Source organism: Condylura cristata, unplaced genomic scaffold, assembly GCF_000260355.1.
Source record: "Condylura cristata isolate star-nosed mole 26May11 unplaced genomic scaffold, ConCri1.0 scaffold00004, whole genome shotgun sequence".
In the NCBI taxonomy this organism is placed as follows: Eukaryota; Metazoa; Chordata; class Mammalia; order Eulipotyphla; family Talpidae; genus Condylura; species Condylura cristata.
The window spans coordinates 10,387,139-10,404,543 of NW_004567105.1; positions in this window are offsets into that span (position 1 = coordinate 10,387,139).

The window sequence follows — 17,405 nt, forward strand, 5'->3', positions numbered from 1 at the left end:
TATGGTTAATTCCAGGAGTGAGAACTGTTTTTTGATATTGGAAAGGATTCCCTCACCTGTGCAAATACAAAATAGCAAATTAATTAAGAAATACAAGACAGGAGAGATTCTATTCAGAATTGAGATGAGGCAAGAAATAGAGTTAACTATTTAAGATAATGTCTGGTGAGTAATGTTTACAAGTCAGGAATCTTTTTGTAATATGTAAAATATATAATCAAATGCAAGATAGCATTTGTTGAATCTATTATGCATTAAGGACTGCTCTTAGTCCTTAGTGCTTTCATTCAGTTCCCATAAATGGCTTACTAATTATTAAGATTATTAGTATAGTTACTATTATCTCCCTTTCATAGATGAGATTTATTCTTAAATATTATAAGACACATATGTATAGGAACATATACACACATACATATATATAAACTTTTAAAACGTAAGTATTTTATAAAATTATTAAATTTGTTGATTATAAAATTTAATTTCATGTATTATAATATTAAAAACCATATTATAAAAGCCAGTATATAAGTACATATATGCTTATATTCTACCTGTACAGATAACATCTATTCATCCTTTCTTTGTACAGTAATCTTAAGTGAGGTAAGTTTAGAAACTACTTCTATCCTCTCTCCTTCTGATGACAAAGTGGAGAGTGGGAACTGATTAATTGTGGAATGTTGATACACATGCATGAACTTGTCAAGGATCGTATTGTTATGAAATAGTTCTTTGATTTGAAACAAAATCCTTCCTTGGAATGAAAGCTCAGGAACTAAGGGAAGGGAAGGTTTCTAAAGATGGTGACACTTCTCAAGGTGATAGGAGCTGAGCAACAGACCTGTGAAAGGAAATGGGAGAAAGTCAGATAGAGCTAAGGAGCTGGATTCAAGCTGGATCTAAAGCACTGACAGCTTTGTCATTTGGCTGGAATTATTTACTGTTAAATTGGCATAACACGCTTTGTTTACTGTGAAGGCTAATTTGGGTGTCAAGTTTGCAATCACATCAAAGTCTTTTGAAAAATAAGAGCAGTATGCAACTGCAAATCATTATTTTATGACTAATAATAATAATTGGTATAAATATTACCCATGGTTATGCAGGACTAATTTATGGCTTACCGATCCAATTGTCTTTCACTGACAATGGCATTCTTTGCTGGTGAGTATGTAATCATATCCCTCTCTGAGAAGCCCTTCTACATAGATCTTCATCATAGTGACACAAGGTAAGTTTTACCCCATTTTCTGACAAGTAAACTGAAACACACAGAGACAAAACAATTTTTGCAAGTAATGATTGCCTCTAGTACCAATTCTCACCAATGCCCTGGACTTGCAAACAATTGCCGTTAATAATTTAACCAGCTGTTGCACTCAGAATCTCCCATTTAGTGTAGCTCATTTTAGCGTTCCCCTGCCCCTTGGCCATAGCTGCCACCCTACAATCTACCACTTAATATTTTAGCTCAATTCTCTGTGAAAGTTGGACTGCCTAGCAAGGAGAAGAATAAAAGAATGTTTTTGTAACTCTAAGGTGATGTTGAGGATTCTAATTCATGCAGACTCAGGAAAGCAATTGTCAAGGGAAGACTTGACATGGGGGAAATGCTCCAGAATTCTTTTAGTTTTTATCAATGTAATAATGGTTTATAACACTGTATAGGATTTAGGGGAATAGGTTCACAAGTTCCTCAAAATTCTTAATGTATGTAGCATCTCTCCTGCATAGACCAGGGTCTTTTGTGAAATGCTATTTTCCATGTCAGTACTTTTCTACAGATTTTTGTCCCTATTTAACCTCCGTCTACAGCTCCTTCCATATTCTGTGAACCATGTGCCCTCCAGAAGTTAGTCTAGCTGGTTTTGTAAGTCAGTGATAATGGGATTGATTGTAAAGTGTTTATTAGATTCTTACTATCCTGGGTAATATTTGTGAGATATTTGAGAACAGGACACTATCTGTTTCGTTGACAAGCTCAACCTAGGATAAGACTTAGATTTTCCATTCATTCATTCTTCCAAATTTATTGCCTACCCACTCCATGCTGGGCACATCACGGTGGATATAGCAATGAAGAACCATGTTGTTCAAGAAAAACCTTTTTAGGAGACATGAAATAAGAACAGGTCCATTAATCATAATAATGAAATCCAAAAATCTCTGAAAATGTAAATTCTTTCATAACTCAGTAGGTATTAGTTATGACTCTAACTGAAGTGAGCTTAAGATAAACCTCATCTCCTTTAATATTTTGATGAAGATGTATTAATGACTATGAGGTATTACTTTGGGCTTCCATCCATAGTGTACATCATTAATACAAAAAATTAAATTCCAAAACCAGTTGGCCTGGAAATTTTTACAAAAAGAAATTTGAAGTTGTCCAGTAAATAAATGCAGTGGAAATGTAGAGAAGGGAACAATCCGAGGTGTTGTAATCCCAGGTTTCCTGTGGCTGTACAACATAACCACAGTAAGTTTGTGTTTTCGTCCACTCAAATAAGAGCCTTTTATCACCTTTCTATCCTGTCCACTCCTGGACCCTAAACAATCACTGATCTACTTTCTGTCTCTGGATAATTAATATAAGTGGAATTATATAAGATATGGTCTTTTGTGACTATTTTCTTCCACTAAATATAATTTCCGAAGATTTACCCTTACTGTAGCATGTGTCAGTGTGCCATCTTTTTTATGACTGAATAATATTTCATTGTATGCTGATATCATGTTCTGTTAATACATTTTTCAGCTGATGGGCACTGGGGTTATTTCTGCCTTTTGGCTGTTATGAATAATGCTGCTATAAACATTAATGTACCAATTTTTGTCTGTATCTATGTTTTCATTTCTCCTTTTATTCCCCAATACTCTTGTAGCCTGTTGTTGTTACCCCCCTTTTACATTTGTAGAAAATGAGAATGAGGAGTTATACATTTCTTGCCCAAAGTCACGTGACCTGTACAGGACCGAGCAACCCATAAATGTAGACAGACTAATTTGAATTTGCCTTAAGCGTTTCTCAGACAAGTTTCTGGGCTTTCCCTTTAAGGATATCTGAGAAACATTACAAAAATAATAATATACCTCAAAGTTTATACCCATCCCCTAGCCACTTACCTATCATCTGATTAAATGGCACACATATGTCCTAAAAGGCAGCCAGAAAAAACAAGTTCTTACAAATTCTTACATGTGTGGAGTTAACACCCTTTACAACTGTACATTCTTAAAAAAAAAAAAAAATCACATCATCTCACTTTGTCCTAAATCTCACTTCAATCTTTCTAATACACAGTGTGGGTGGATATTCAGAATGACAGAAACCGTCCTCAAATTGTCTATTAATTAATCCTCTCAGGGTAGGTTCCCATCCCCCTTAGCTTTTCTTCGGGGTGAAATCAGTATTGCATGTTAGTTCCTTCCTTCCCACACCTCCTCTAGGTTAAAGTTGAATTCTTTGAGATCGCAATTTTTTTGTGTGTGACTTTAACAATGTTCTCTTCACATGTCCTTGCAAGGGCCCAACAATTGCTTGTTGACCCATTTTAACCTCTTTTGAGCGTCATCTTCAAAGTGTAACTGTCCTTGACAATGAAAGAGACCTTCCTATTGTCTGGTCCTTCCAGGCAATCTTTAGCATGGAGCTCAATGGCTTTCAGATGGAGGAGTTGGCTAGAGGAAGGAGACAAAGTAAGCTGTTGTTCCTGAGTGAGTTTGCTAAAGTTTCCCTTTTCTCGCTTAGAATGGTGCATTTCTATAGAAGATGACAGACGTTTTGACAGGTGCAATATGCTTTGAACTGTTATGGCTGATAATTCTTTTGTCTTGGCTTTTCCCAGCAGAGTGGTACATCTTAGGATGCTGATATGCATATTGTTTGCTTTTCATTTAGTGTGGTGAAGCCTTCCTTCTCCTTTTCCCTCCACCTCTCTCTTTAGGCCCTTTGCATGCATGTCAGTAACCCAGATGGGAAGGCAGGCTTTAGTGATGAAGCCTCTGCCCCTCCCCTCCCCTCTCTTTCTTCTCAAAATGGAAATCGCTTCTTACATAGTTTTCTTATTATTGTTAAAAAAACGAAGAAGAAGAAAAGAAAAATAACAGGGAGGGACAAATAGTAGTACATCACAGTCAATGGCTGCCAAAGCTAAAGCCCTAGAAATACCTTCTCTCTGCTGGATGTTATGCTGAGACCTTGTCTATTATGGAAAAGTGGAAATTATCTATGACCTAGTCACCCACTGACAATTGTTACTTAATTTTGAAATATAACCTTTCATACATTTTCTCTTAGCATGTGCATATTCTTGTACTTTCTTTTTTGGCAATTGTGAGCTCATGTTCTCTACATTGTTCCACAAGCCAGTTGTTCCCTCTTACAATGAACTATGGGAATCTTTGCATTATCCATAAATAGTGATCTTCATTACCATTTCAAACACCTACTGGGAATTTTATTGCACCATCATAATTTAAATAATTCATTGTTTTGGGACATTTAATGACTTGCAAATTTCACGATCAATATTTTTGTAATGAATATGATGAATATATTTTATATAGCCTTTGGATTATTTTGATAATATACATATTCTTCTGATTACTTTTATAATATAAATGTAAAGTCAAGTCAATAGTCAAAATGCATGTACAATTTACTTTTGATTATCTCTCCCCCCACCCTCCATGTCATCTGACATCATGTGTGACTGCTAGAACTTTACAAAGGTGCTGTTAGTTAGAAATGGGCTAGTCTAACCCAAAAGCAGACACTAGAGATCCCAAATTAAATCATTTTACCTCTGACTTTTTGTTATGGTGAATTAGTATTGATGGTGAAATAGAATTTCCTGTTTTCCAAATACATGTGGATAAGTTTTATTTGACAACTAGAAGTTTTCTCTCACTTCAGGAACTAAAACTGGGACTTCCAAATATGCTGTGCGACAGTGCTGTCTGTTGGATCTAAGTTAATAAAGAAACAGAGCCCTAACATTGCCTATTTTGTTTCTCTGGGTAGCCTGTAGATGCTTCCTGGTCCTTGTTCTGAGTAGGACACCAGAGAACAGGCTGAACTGAGAAAGGCTGAACTAGGTTTTGATGGAAAAGAATAATAAGATGCAACTGAAATATTTTTTGAAAATAATTAATAAAAGTCTGTCATTTTCAAATAAGGGCACATTAAATTGATCTGAGTAGCATGTACCCCCCACTTCCCCCCCCCACACACACACATTTGTCCCTTTACTCTTTAGCTTTTCCATTTTGTTTTCCTCAGTGGCTCTCCAGTCTGAAGGAAAATCAGCTTAGGTTGTGATTCTGTCAAGCTGGAATAGTTACAAAGTCACTTGTGCTTTAGTTTAAGCAGCAGGACACTGGCAGTTTGGCTTGCCATGGGTCATGTGATCTGTTGACCTCTATCTGGGTTCCGTGACTCTGCCTAGTAACAGTTGATTAATGGTGTATGGTAAATTTGAGAGCAGATCTCATCAGTCCCCCCTGAGTTGGAAGACTTCCTCATTATCTTAGGCCTTTCACTGCTGCCCTTAGGAAATTTTACTCACAAATTAGGTTGAACAAAGTCTCCTCAAAGAAAATTATTTTCGGTGTTTGGTCATCGGGGAGCAGAAGGCTTGATGGTCATTTACTGCATTGAAATGGAGGCAAGTGGCGATTAGAGAGCCTGGACAGCAGTCAGGCTTCCTCCTTCCTCTTTGCTCCAGGGCTGGGTTTTCAGAAGCCATGTAACAAAAACACTCACTTGAATGACAAGTTGGCCTCAAACATTTTTTTGGAGGGCAAGGATAGAATTTCTGATTTTTGTGCTGGGAGAGAGACCAGGGCCACACTTAGTACCCGACTTGTGACACGCACCGTTGACCCAGTCTTCATCCCAGCTTCTTAGTAACTGAACTTCAGTTTTCTTAGGGCAACAGTACACTAAGTTAAAAGTATTCCTTTCATTCTTCCTTGTAGCCAGAGTTGCTGTTTTAACCAACTCATGGAAAACCAAATTCTACTGGAAAAGCTACCATTTTCTTAATAAAAATGAACAATCAGCTGACAAGTCCCTTTGTCTCTTGCTTCCCCTTCTTTCTACCTGGGTGACAGCTGCAATACCTAGAGATGGAGCAGCCATCTCCTGCCCAGTAGGACAACAATCACTGCTGAAGATGGTGCAGTGGGAGCCAGAAGAAACTTATTTAATGTCTTCTAGACATTATGAGAACTTCTGTGCCTTCAAATGGCTCCTTCTGTAAGAAAAATACAATCTTTACTGATGAAGCTACTGGAGCCTGGCTTTCAGTAGATACAGTCAAGTGCTACCTTGATTAATGCCTGCTCATATCCTGGCGCCATCATTTTCTACTTGGGTGATCTCTCTGAATCTGTCTGTTCACCTACCAAGTGGAGATATTCCCACCTCAGAGGGTGGTGGTGAGGGTTAAATGAAATAGATAGTGCATGTCAAAGTCTTAGTCTCATTCTGACCCAGGGAAGTTGTCAGTATATATTGGGTATTAATATTAGGGAGTTACAATGGCTGCTGTTGCCTCTCATGTACAGTGTACTCTTGTCTCTGATATCTAGGTTCATGCCATCTTTTTAGAATACAGAAGATGATCAGATAGTTCTGTTAGTCTTGAGACGGAATTTAACCAATCACTTATTTACCATTTACTGCATATTTACTCAACTCACTGACAAATTGCTATGTCAGGAAATAGTGTCAAATACCAGCTGTCAAACCAAAACTGATCTGAGGGGGCTGTTTCTATATTCAGAGAGACCAAAAAGAACAAGACATGGTCAAGGAGAACCAACCCATGATTTGGACCCAGGCCTTTTATTTGAATCCTGAGTTAGATTCCTCTTTGTTATCAGGAGCAAGATATCAAGAGTTCGACTTATATCTGAGCAAGGGCTATAGGCTATGAAGACTTTGCAGAGGTGGTGCATGAGTAAAGAATATGCACATATAAAAGTATGAAGTTATACTTCCAAAATGAGAGTTATGTGAGAATCTGAACAAGTTTTTAAAAGCAAGGAATGTCCATTAGACTTTGGTGTCTCTCACTAGCCAAGGAATCCATAATTCTCTGTTACTAATCACCAGAAAACTTCCAGTTATTGATTCATTTTATCCCAGGTGGATGGGTAAAAATATGGTAGAGGGACATCAATTTGTTCCACAAATATTTGGAGTCTATATTAGTTTTTTTTTTCTCTGTTACTTTTAAAGTACAATTTTGTAATAATAAACTTAAAAACAAATCTGGCAGCAGCTTGAGGGTACTTGAGTTATAGTTAAATTCTGTATTATCCCTCAATAGGTTATTTAATTTCTCTGTGCCCCAATTTTCTCATTTAAGTAACGAGAAGGACTTCCAGAGCTGATATCCTGTGATCCCGTTCTTTCTCCATATCCACCAGCCTCCTTCTCTATGCCCATGTCATTCCTATTCACCTACTTCTGTTTATTCATGACTACTTTGCTGTCCCGAGGAAACCTCAACTTATTCCAATTCATGATCATATGCTGATTCTTTTCCACCTGTATATCAGACCTTATTAAAAAGTATGAACAAAATCAGAAGTTGAGAGATATCTTGACTGTAAGGAGAAATCACATATGTTTGGCTTTCTCTATTCCAAGATAATGAGGATAACGACAATCACAATAATAATGATGAGTGAAGTGTACTAGGTAGTTAGTATAGCTGGGCCCTATGCTAAATACTTCACGCATACCTCCTAATAACTCTGAGTTCAATGCCATGATAGTCATAATGTTCTACAAGAGGAAACCAAGACTTAAAGGACCTAAGTGTCACAAATAGAAAACAGCTAAGTTGGAATTTGATTGCAGAGCATCTGTCTCCAAAAACTGTGCCAGTATCTCCATGTTATTCCTCTTCTTCCAGTGAATACTCAGTTCAAGTTCTTGGCCCATCTTTTAAAAATTAAGATCACATCACCTTCAAACACTGTGTTTAATGTATAGAGTTTCTCACTTCAATACATGTAGATATCATACCACACCCACCACCAAATGCCTAGTCACCATCCACTACCATCCAATCAGCCTCATCTGTCTGTCCCATCTCTACTTTAGTAACTACTATTCTGTTGTCAAAGTATAAAGAATTTTGCTTATATATTTCATAAATAAGTGAAATCATGCATTATTTGTCTTTGTATGACTTATTGCACTTAGCATAATATCCTCAAGATTCAGCCATGTTATTTCAAATGGCAAGATTTCTTTTTTATGACTGAGTAGTATTCCACCGTGTGTATGTATACCATATCGTCCTTATTCACTCATCTGTTGTGGGACATTTGGGTTGTTTTCCATACCTTCGATATTGTGAATAATGCATGTAGGAATGGAACAGATTCTCTATACTGATTTTGTAGTTTGCAGCTCTTCAGTGTTTACTTATCATTTCTAGTAGATTTTCTATCTTTTTTCTGCATAATTTCTCTGTCTAGGAATTCTAACACTATATTAAATAATAATAGTGAGCGTGGACATCCTTATCTATTCTTAATATTAGAGAAAAAGTCTTCAGTTTTCTCCATTGACTATGCTTTAGCTATGGGGTTTGTCCACATATGACTTTCATTATCTTTACAAATGTTATTTTTATATCCATTTGATTGAGAGTTTTTAATCATAATTCGATGCAAAATCTTAACGATTTTCCTGTATATATTGTAAGGATGATACGGTTTTTATCTTTAATTTTGTTGATTTTATGAGCTACATTGATGGATTTGCATATGTTGAACCATTCTTGCATCCCTGGAATAAATCTGATTTGGTCATGGTGTATGATCTTTTTAATGTAATATTGAATTTAGTTTGCTAATATTTTGTTGAGGATTTTTCCATCTGTGTTTATCAGAGATACTGGCCTGCAATTTTCTTTTCTGTGCTATCTTTGTTTGGTTTTGGTATCAGTGTTATGCTGGACTCATGAAAGGATTTAGAAAATATTCCCTTTTGGACATTTTATAAGAGTTTGAGTAAGACAACTAGTAGATACATATTTTTACTACTATTACCTACTTCCCTGGGTTATAGTTGGTATTATAGGTACAATAGTCAGTATTTATGAAGAGCTTAATAGTTGTTTTCTTTTTCTCAGATCAGTATTAGGTTAGGGCTCTCAATTCTCAGCCCACAGCACTATAACGCTCACGGGTCATTTCTCACTTGCTACCATTTCACAGTGTGGCTAATTTGAGAAGCTGCTTTATGATACATTGGTTCATCCAGCCATAGAGAAATAGTTTGGGTTTTTTTTGGTGTGTATGTTGTATCTGTACGTGTTCTTGTTTTAGACCATATTTTCATATGTGCTGAATAAATGAATTCTTCTCAAGGTTTAGCATTGGCTCTCTATGAAAAACAGAATGCAGATTGCTCAAATTTGATAAACAGAAGTTTCCAGCCACTATCCATTCGATCTAGCCAAACACTTTATGCTCAGTTTAAGCTGGTTTCCTTTACTTTCCATAGCCCTAGCTGATATGGCAAGACTGAAATCTCCTCCCACGATTCTAACTGCTTGGTTCTACCTTAAAGATGTACTCAAAGTTAAGCATCTTATATGGGAAGAAAATCTGATCTAGACAGCAAAGTATATATTTGGAGTACAGGCATTGCAGCTTTTCTGTCTAATCTTGAATCCTGCTCTCCCACTTGACAGCTATGTGGTCTTGAGAATATTATTCAACCTGTGCATGCCTTGGAGACCCCATCTTAAAATAACATTACCTACCATTTAGGGTTGTGGTGAGGTTTAAATGAAAAAATATTTAATAAAACATTTAGAATGTTTTCTGACCCTCAGTAAGTCCTCAGTAATATTTTTCATGAGTCTTGAAAGGATATATGACCTGGGAAACCAGGATAGGCATAGAGAGGTTTAATGATGCCAAATCCATGAAATAATCAAGCATGAGACAAGAATTTCTTACCCCGTTTTTTGCTTCTCCCTTCCTTCCTGCTCTTCCACACGCCCTCTCACCCCCATTCTTTTCCTTCAGTTCTGGTTCCGTAAAGTGACTAAATTATACTGTTCTCAAACTATCTGCCTATCCTGACCTTTTGACCTTTTAGCCTTTTTTTTTTAAAGATTTTATTTCTTTATGCATACAGAACTGGGGTACAGACCGGAGGCATGGAGGTGAGAGGATTCACCTGAGACAGAGTGGGGAGCAGATCCACTGAACCACACTGCTGAGGGGAGCAGTGGTATAAGACTGGAATCACATGATGTGGGTTACCTCCCTGCCAGGGAATCGAACCCAGGCTGTAGTGGCTGTGGATTGCTTCACGGTGCTGTGTTTAACCACTGGTGCCACCAGGAAAGACCCCTTACTTGTTAGCCTTTAAACACAGTATCCTATATATTAATAAGCTTAACACATTTGCAGTGATGAAAACTTAGGATTTAAAGAAATAAACATATTGTTCAGATAAGAAGATACACCAGGCACTAATTGATGTGCCCAAGATTAGAGTTGATAGAGTTAAAGTCACACAGCTAGGACGAGTCCTGTGGTAGTGAAGACAATTAGTCCAATGTGACTAATACTCAAGGTGGTGTTTGTCTCTTAAACAATTACTAAAGGCAGCCATGTATATTAACACTTCATTCTTAGATCTATGTATATAATGTACATGCTAGACTTTCTTATTCTTCGATTATGACCTTTCTTTAATCTAAGAGACCTTTTCAGACTGCACTACATCTGGCCAAAGACTTCCCAGGGGCTCCTGGTGGATCCAGGCTGGACATATGAATTCCAGCTCCCAGGTGGTCTGATAGTGAGTCACCCCAGCATAGAAGGAATGACTAACGTCCTCACAGCTAAAGAGCATCAAGGGAAGATGTGGGAAAGGAAACAACCTGTGTTAAAAATAGTCTCCAACAAAGACAGCATGAAAATAACCTAGAACAAATGAGAGAACTAGGCTTTCTGTGTGAATATCATGAACTTGTGACTCAATCGAAGTGGCGAGTCCAACAAAGCCTGTGAAGAGTCACTTGGGTGACAGGCAAGTGACAGAAAGGCAGATCCTACATCCATCAGGCATCCCGCGCAAGCATCCCTCCAGCTGTGGCCTCTGACTGTGTCAGGAAAGGCTTGATACCAAAGAGAATTTCATGGATCCAGTCTACAGTTATAGGTAGTCTTCACCTTCCATTATTTTCTATGAGTTTATTTATTTATTTATTTATTAAGATTTATTTATTCATACAGAACTGGGGTACAGGCCAGAGGCTCAGGGGTGGCGAGAGGCTTCACCAGAGACAGAGAGGGGAGCATAACAGGCAGATCTACGAAGTACACTGCTGAGGTGAGCAGCGGGCGGGTCAGGAGAGGTCTGCCACGCCATGTGGTCACCTCCGGGGCAGGCGGGAATCGAACTCATGCGAAAGTGGCTTTAGCTTCTCAGTGCAGTGCTTTAACCCGCTGTGCCACCAGGGAGGGCCAAGTTTATTTTTTGTAGGAAAAAGAAACCCACTAAGTTTTCTGTGCCGGAAGTCGTGTGTGAGAAAAGAAGAGTGTTTTTCAATGAAATATGGTGGTAGACTATGGATGTTGTAGTTGTGGATATGATGTAGTAAGAGTACCTGAGCGGGGAGAGCTGTGTTTCTTTAGCACAAACTATGATGTAAACCAATGAAAAAGGTTAAACGTTATCTAAGTTAAAAAAAAAAAAAAGGAAAAAGAACTAAACCACCAAGTCCAATGACAAAGATTTTAGACTGTGCATTTTGATGTTAATTAATCTTAAGGATTAATGGGGTGGGGGGAGAGAAGATAGCTATTCTTTGTTGGAAAGGTAGTCAATGAAATCAAGTTTTCAAATTAGTTTCTCTTGGAGAAGCTCAGGCTGCTGAGTACGTGCCTGGGAGGTGGAATCGGCTGTCATCAGTCATCAGCCATGAGCTGCACGATATTAACTACAGTATGAAATTCTAAGGTGTTGGTGGGAATTGGTGTGGGGGTAAAATGCTCAGTGCTTGACTCACAGCTTGCTCAGAGGTCCTTACTTCAACTAAATTTAGTTGCCTTACTTCAACTAAATTTGTTCAACTGAGTAGACTGATCTCGCATATCCTTCAATGTCAACACAGCTATGATGCTGAGGAGCTAGAAATAACACCATTGTGATCAGTGTTTTGTCTCAGGGCTGTCTAGTCATGCTTAAAGCAATATAGTCCTCCTATATCCACACTACCTCCTTAGTCTCACCTCTTAGATCTTTAGACACAACATCAAGTATGTCAATAAACTTCACAGTTACACAATCACGAAATTAAAGGGTCAATAAGTTTCATTTCATAGATGAGAAGATATGCCAGGAGATTTCAGTGATGTGCCCAAGAGTCAGTGATGGAGCTACGATCACATCATTAGGATGTTTCCTCTAGCAGTTAAGGTGGTGTTTAGTTATAGCAATGTGCTAATATTTAGTACTATGTTCATTTTTGGAATAATTATTTTGAAATCATTATTTAAAGCCAAAGCAGGTTGGAAACAAATCCAACCACTTCAATGCACATCCTCGAAAAAAGGGTCAGCTGCAGCATTTGAGTGTGGACAGGCAGGCTCCCTGAGACTGGCTGGACCGGCTGGCAGTGTACTGTTCTACAAATACTTGTGGTCACCCTGCCCTCCTCCATTAATTTAGCGTTTACTAAGCTCTTATCACCATTCTGAATGCTTTACTATTATTTTCCTAAGAAAATATTAGTGCAACTGGCACATTGTCTCCATTTTGTAGACAGATTGTGGCTCGATTGATTATCAAGAGTATAAGTGGCAGCAACAGGACCACCAAGACAGATCTCTCTCCTCTTCTGGAACTTTCCTGCTTCCCGGTAGATTTAATCCCACTGTTTTAGGCTGCCTGTTTGACACAGTCACCAGATGGATATGAGGAGAGTGGGTTTTGTGGGGTTAGCCTCACCTTTAGTGAAAATTGCATCTAAACATTGTATCTTCCTAAGGTCAACTATTTCAAAGTGGTTTGTCTGGTTGTTGAGTTTTAAACCACTGACCTTGAAATACGGCAACAAGTGATTGCCAACTTTGAGGTAAGCAGCATGTGTAGTGCTGAACCCTCATGGAGAGGGGCCCTCCTCAGATCCCTCCAGTCCCCCGAGCTTTTCTCACCCTCTACAGAAGAGACCACTATGCTCACAGAAAGTTACTTAGCTATTTCATAACATATAGGTACTCTTTGGCAATTTTTGAGCTGAAAAAAAAAAAAAATAATTCCTTCCCCCTAGCTTTGTCTCTGACAGCAAATGACACAATTTAATTTTCTATCCTGTCTTTCACAATTCTCTAAAAGCTGATTCTGACATAATTGACCTCACTCTGATATTACCCTAACTGAAGAATGGTAATAATTTCCATTTTGATAAAGTATTGGCAACTTTTATCCATCAATATGACACGCCTCCTCACCCCCATTTTAAAGATCTAGATGATGTTAAATGATCATATACAGAAAACCAATAAAATCTGATCTCAGATTTTCTTTAGTTTTTAATAGTTCTATCGAGAATTTTTCTTTTCCCTTTCCTTCCTTGCCCGTTGCCCCTCCGCTCCCCTCTCTCCTCTTCTTCCTCTCTCGTTCTCCTGCCATCCAATTCACCTGGTAGACAAGCCCACCATCCCCTCTGTGCCTAATGCATGCTTAATGATCTTCCAAAGCTCATCTTAAGTGTGAACTCTTGGTTTCAGCTCTCCATTCACAATGAACCGCTACCCATCAGTTTGGTGGTGCTTGATTGTATTTGTATCACAGTTCCCACCATGGTGTAGTGTCAATATTTGCTGCCAGATGTTACTGGCTCACACCGCCCCCTTGTTAAACATCATTTAGGGACTTCTCACTCATTTCAGAATAAATTCCAAACTCCTTAGTCTGACATCCAGCTGGAATGTCACTTGGGCACCTCTGGCTTATTCTCCCCTTAGTGCCTCCCCTCCTCCAACTTCAGCCAGATCAGAAGGCCCCACCCCTGGGAGCCCTTCTCCGGCCCACCTGCCTCCCCAGGTGTGACTCCACATCCTCCCTGGCCTTCCTGGTGCCATGAACACAGAGCTTAGCAGCTGTGGTCCCGTTCCCCGCATAGACCATGGCTTCAGCAGAGGCATGGTGCTTCTTTCTGTGCAACACCAACACCCAGCACTTTTTAGGCACTCAGTACACGCTTGCTGAATTTAAATAAACTAAGAACTTTCTTGCCAAGATGATTCACGGTAGAGCCTTTGCATGAATATGGAAAACTGATTTGTAAGCTGGTGATAGGATAACTGAAAAGATAACCTACAGGAACAGACCAGTTCTGAAATCACAGTTACGATTGTTACTCTTACTGCCATTTTTACTGTTATTCTTCTCAGTGAGGATTCAATAGAATATGAGCACCCTTCTGGGCACTGCTATTGCCTGGATCCAGGTGGTCCAGGCGTTCCCTTTCCAAGGAGCTACCGTCTTGGCTCTCTTCTCCCTTTGCCTTTCCAAGTTCTGTCTACTAAGGCCATTTATTTGCTTCCACTGATGAACTCTTTCAAAACTGATTTCTTATGTGAGCTTGGCAGGTAAAATATAATGGTACTAGAGGTACTAGAAGATTGTTTTAAAACAGGACTTCATTTTGCAGGTGACACAACCTTAAGTTACCATTAAGATAATGAAGACAAAAAGTGAACACCTCCAAAGTTGCCATCAGAAGCCACTTCCCTCTTCATTTCTGGTTACTGGGTCCCTCTCGATTCCTGGCAGCTCTGCCTGCATGGAGTTGTACTCACAGCACCAAATGGTAATTTATCATCTTTCTTGGCAGGCGTCCTGCTTCATCCTGCACCTGCCTTCTTGAAAGAAAACAAGACATCAGATACTTATTCAAATAATGGAATAGCTGATCAACTAGGTCTCTGCACAATAGTGAGTTATCCATGATAAAAGAACAACTTTTTCATGCATTATATGTGACATATGCATCCTTTCTCTCAAGATTTATGAACCTTTGACTATTAGTATTGTTAATATAATCAAACCTTTTACAGCCTCACTTCGAAGCTTAAACTTATTATCAATTGGCTGCTAGAGGGGAGTCAATCAATTTCATAAATGCTTAAACACCTGCACTCTCTTTGAAGCAGGAGGGAAAAAAATCAATACCCACTCCTCATTTTTCTCCAAGTATAATGTAACCAAGTCTTGCTTACAAGTTTAGGAGGACTTGTAATTCAGACAGCCACATTTTCAAAGACATCAGGAGTTTGAATCTGAGCGTTTTGTATTTTTAAATTGTTCTTCCTTTTTTTATTCTTGAATCTTAATGGGAGAGCAAGCCATTAAGGAAAAAATAAACGAAACAGGTTCTGATAATAACATTTAGAATTAAGTGCCCATTTTGGGAGTGTGTGTGTGTGGGGGGGAACTGTTTTGCAAGAAACATTTATTCCATATTATTAGTTAAGCCTGATGCCAGCCCTTGAATATACAAGAGTGACTAAGACAAGGGTCCCGCCTTCAGGATGCTGGGATCTACGAATAAATGAAGACATAAACGATGTGATCTGTTAAGTAAAACAACTTAATTGCTGAATACAGGGGGGAGAGAAAGCATACGAGGGAAAAAGATTAAGAAAGAGGCTAGTTTGGCCCTCCCTGGTGGCGCAGCGGGTTAAAGCACAGCACTGAGAAGCTAAAGCCACTTCCGCATGAGTTCGATTCCCGCCTGCCCCGGAGGTGACCACATGGCGCGGCAGACCTCTCCTGGCCCATCTGCTGCCCCCCTCAGCAGTGTACTTCGAGGATCTGCCTGTTCTGCTCCCCACTCTGTCTCTGGTGAAGCCTCTCGCCGCCCCTGAGCCTCTGGCCTGTACCCCAGTTCTGTATGCACAAATAAATAAATCTTTAAAAGAAGAAAGAAAGAAAGAGGCTAGTTTACTAGGTGCTGATTGCTAATACTACCCTCCACTTCCAGGGCCACGATCATTTTTGCCAGCAAGGATAAAACATGGAGGTGTAAGTGCTGTTACTCCTTTTGTGTTGTATGTTTTCCATTCTTTGTTATTTTGGAAAGCTTTTCCAAAATGCAGAAAAACAGTCTCCTAGAGGAAGAACTGTTTACTCATCACAAAGATGTATGTAAAGTTCACCTTTGGCCCCTTCTGCCTTGGATTTTATTTAAGTAAAGGAAATGGAATGCTGCAGATAAACTCAAAGACCTCTTTGTTTCCCTTTCCCATCGCACTCATCCCCCTTCCTCCTTTTCCAGAGGTAAACCCTTTCTGAGTCCCCACATCCTTCCAGAAGGTGTGTTGATCAACTCACCCCGCTTGCTTACTCCTTGCATTTGTCATCTGTAAAATAAAATCACTAAAACTAGCTATTCTTCCTATACCGGGAGTCTCAATAGAGCCTTCTGTAAAAGTTTCTGTAAATTACTACTAATTGCTACTCGTTATTTTGTAATCATTGTATTATAAACAACCGAAATACTACATAGGTGCTGATGATTTGCCCGAATCCACATAACCCATGTATTTCAACTACCCTTCTCCCATCACTAGCAGGCAGGGACATCTACCCATGTTCCTGTGTATCGCAGAAATGGTGTCTGGCTCACAGTGGACGCTTAATCCATGTTCAATAAGCATCGTCTTTTCCATTTCTCCTTCAGCCACCGTTAGTACCCGTGAGTGTTAGTGAATTGGCTGGAATCAGACAAAACCTTCTGGAACTGGTGACATTTACTTGAGTGTAGGAACAAGCACATTTCCACAGGTGAGTGGATAGCACTGCCGCTGGAGAATAACCGCAGACAGGTTAGGGATGCTGAAAACAGCACCTTTGCTTCTATTGCTCACTTGATGTGTTTTCCTGGCTTTGGATTCGAAGGTGCTCCTAATTAGCACGTGTATTTTTAATAGTTGTATTTTCGCTGCCATCAAGTTGCAAAGAAAATGGCTGCCAAGGTGGGATAATCACTATCTGGCCTCTCAGAATTCTCCCCAGCTACCCTAGAAGGTTACTTTTCCACTTTTTACACCTGGTGTGCTGTTTGATAGTGTGACACCTGCTGACTGGAATTTTCTAGTTCTCCACCTGCTCATGAAATATGTTATTTCTTTAATCTAAAAATACTCTACTTATTTTTTAAAAGATGTAGAGCAAAAAAGAACCAAATTAAAAAGTTTAAATAGTCAAATTAAGTAAGAAACATTCAAGATTAGCCTTCATCTGACTGCTATTTTTGCATACCTTTAGATCTAGGGAGGAAATAAAAGATTTCCTTGGGCACATGCTTATCTGAGCTGAATTGACACTTGTTTGCTTTGCT